The sequence below is a fragment of the Vigna umbellata genome, chromosome 9 (assembly GCF_029865625.1).
Source record: "Vigna umbellata cultivar VRB3 chromosome 9, Vumbellata_1.0, whole genome shotgun sequence".
NCBI lineage: Eukaryota > Viridiplantae > Streptophyta > Magnoliopsida > Fabales > Fabaceae > Vigna > Vigna umbellata.
In genome coordinates, this window is record NC_142173.1 from 31,647,032 (window position 1) to 31,650,508 (window position 3,477).

The 3,477-nt window shown below is 38.5% G+C and overlaps 1 long non-coding RNA gene across 1 annotated transcript; it reads right to left on the bottom strand.

Annotated features, from left to right (window-relative positions):
• Positions 1–505: 505 nt before the first annotated feature.
• On the bottom strand, positions 506–3,130 carry LOC148193219 (uncharacterized). The gene is made up of 3 exons (XR_015782369.1): positions 2,670–3,130; positions 2,459–2,564; positions 506–738 (listed from the first exon to the last, which is right to left on the bottom strand). It is a non-coding gene; the product is annotated as an uncharacterized LOC148193219 (long non-coding RNA).
• Positions 3,131–3,477: the final 347 nt, after the last annotated feature.

Sequence of the window (3,477 nt, forward strand, 5' to 3'; positions counted from 1 at the left end):
GATTATTTCAAAAGAAAATATTTTTATGAAATAAATGTATAGTGTCAGGACCATTAAATTCAGCAGTGAGTGGGAGTCAGGTGTAGGTGTAAGGATTTAGAAATCCAGAAAGTGGAAGACAAGTGTGTGTAGCTGATTGGCCAATCGGTTTTTGACAGTAGTATATAAGTAAATTTTTTAAAACGTCGAGTCACTTTCTGCATGCATCTCTTCTCTCCAAACTCTCTGAGTTTTTCTCCTCTTTCTCTCTACAATTCTCCTTCTTCTCTCTACAAATTCTCACTTTCTCCTTCTTCTGATCATCATCTAGGCGGTGTCTGAGTTTTTTCTTGGTGGCAAGAGTTTTCCTTTCCATTAATCTAGCTGTTGTGTGAAGTGGAAATTTAGTAGGTTGCCTTAGAAGTTGTTTGCTAGTTAGTCCAAACAGTGGATGTAACATCCCAAAATATAGTAATTACCATAATTTAGAATTAATTACAATTAACAGTAAATAAGCAGTCTTTACATTAATAAAGCAGAGTTCAAAAGCCGAACGACTTGGATAATAAAAATAGCGTACGCTTAAACAGAAATGGAGATCATTAGGACGAACGGCTTTACAAAATACATAGCCGAACGTTCAAATTACTCTAACATTTAAACGAGCGCTCTAAGGCTCGGTCTTTACTTCCACTTGCACCAGATTTGCTTCTTCTAAATTTTCTTCTTCCAGCATTTCTTCCAGGGATGCACCACCATCTGCTCACATCCACAACGGATGATCATTGCATTTGACAAGACGGAGATACGTATACAAGACAACACAAGGAAATGCAAGGGTAAGCTTATAATATTTAATTCATACGTTCATCATACACATTCAACGTATCAATGCACACGTATAACATACACTTTAACATATTGGAATATAGAAATTTTTATAAATATAAAAGACGACCGTCCGGACTGTATGAACCGTGTAGCTACAGGCGTCCTTGCACCCGAGTGATGTAGTAACTGGGATACCCTCAACAGCTGCCACTCGAGGTTAATCCTTCGCCCCTGCTAAGTGAGGGATACGAAAGACCTCCTGCCATTCCCACACATGACTACTCTCTTCTACGTGAAGATGAGCATCACGGAATATCAGGATGGACCAAGCCAGCATTAGCTAACCATAGTCATACTTTACCAATTCAATCTTTCAATATATATATATGAGACGTTCCTCCCTGGAACGCTCGTCCAAAATCCAACATCATAAATTCAGTTCTCATAGTGTTCACACTTTAACTTATCATAATTCATCATCTTTCACATCATTAGGTTCAGGAGTCAAAAATGACGAACGTTCAGTCCAATGAAGGGTGAGGACGAACGTCCAAATGAATTTACTGGATAATCAGTAAAAATATATAACGAACGTACTTTCTGTTTGACCAATTAAATGAACTGACTCAATTTTGAAGTGTACTGGTACTTAGAAAAATATTTGGGATAAAAACTTGCACCAGATTTAATGCACAATGGAGGATCAAGAACACTTAGAATTATTTTTGAAGAGACTTGCATATGAAAACCACTGCCAGGAATGGAACGAACGTAAAGAAAATTGAATATTTAATACTTTGGACGAACGCTGTTTTATCAAATGAGTATTCAATTAGAACGAACGATTGGTCTGAGACATTGCGCAATTTAGAACGAACGCTCGTTATAAGACCGAGCGCTATTTTAGGACGAACGCTCGACATAAGGCCGAACGCTATCAAAGACGAACGCTCGACATAAGGTCGAACGCTATCAAAGACGAACGCTCGACATAAGGTCGAACGCTATCAAAGACGAACGCTCGACATAAGGTCGAACGCTATCAAAGACGAACGCTCGACATAAGGTCGAACGCTATCAAAGACGAACGCTCGACATAAGGCCGAACGCTATTACGAACGAACGTTCGACATAAGGCCGAACGTTCTCATTTCAGCATTGTTTAATTTAAGGCGTACGACAACTCTACGTTGAGCCGAACACTCAAACATAGTAACTCAATAAGGACGCTCGTTCTCACACCGAATTCTTCCCAAATGAAAGAATTCAATTCTAAGCCTTTGCAGGGAAACCGAACGGTATAAGACCGTACGGTGACGAGCGTTAATTATCATAGGGACTTTCTCAGATACAGATTTTCAACCTTAACAGGATTCCAGATTTTTTTTTTTCCAACTTATCTTAACTCAATATTTCTCATGTAATTCATACTTTGTAATTTTAAATCAACACAATTCCAGACTTTATACAATTCACATTCATACGTATCAAATATACTCATACATCACAGCCAACACATATTCCATGCATCCAGTTCAATCAACGTTCATTCATACATGCTAAAATCAACATATTGATCATACATACAGTTCATATCATACGTTCATGATTCATACAAGTATAAATTAAATTTATAAGCTCCCCTTACCTGGATAGCAGTGTACGCCCTAAAATATGATTTCCACACGTTCAACTACAGTTCTTCTATACGCAACAGCCCCTTAAGTTCCTTCTACTCAATCTAACCACTTGATCTAAACACCCACAACCAGAATTTATTCAGATACAGTACATGCATAAACCGATAGCATGGTTTCGCATGAAACCCTAATGGACAGCTACTAAAGAGAGGAACTTACCAGTTGGATTCCAGTTCTGTTCGGTCCAAAAGGAAGACCACAGCTGGATGAATGTTCCTACGGTGCTGAAAACGGGTTTGGAGAAGTAACGTAAGATTAACAGTAGAGAGAAGTTGGAAGTTTTAGAGAGAAGATGGAGAAAATGGAGGTTTGGGTTCAGAGGAAGACGAAGAGTGCGTGGTGCAGGTGAGAGGGTTTTCTGAAAATCCAGTTTTGTGAAATTCACGTTCGTTTGAGCGAACGTACCCCAAGCTGACACGTGCCCACTAAATTCTGAACTGGAAGCTTCTTCTGCAACACGTGGCGTGTGTGCAGGGGAAGCCATGTGCGTTTTCAGAGAATGATGGGCGTGGTTTCAGTGAATGTCAGAGAGTTTATCAGATTTGAAAATGGGTTTTAAAATGAGATAAGAATGGATTGAGGGGTGTATTAATGGTGATGTGACAGGTAATTACAGAGAAATTTTCAGGGTCTCACAGTGGAAGCTTAGGAAGTGTCTGGTTTATTCGAGGTAAGGGAAGCTAGTAATTTAATTATGTTTTTCTATGTTTGGAATTATGTTTGAACGCTTGCATGTATGAATAATGGTATGTTTGATTGAATTGTATTCAAATTCTGTGTTTGGCCGAGACATGTGAAATGGTTTGGAGTTTCCTGCTGTAGAACGTTCGGTCATTTTTGGTTTGGGAAAAAGAGTATGTGAAAATGTGAGTTGGAGTCAGTGTGAAATAGGTTCAGTGGAATAGGTTTAAAATAACTTAGGAATCAAGTTTGGAGGTTTACAAATTAAGAGAAAATATCTTATTTT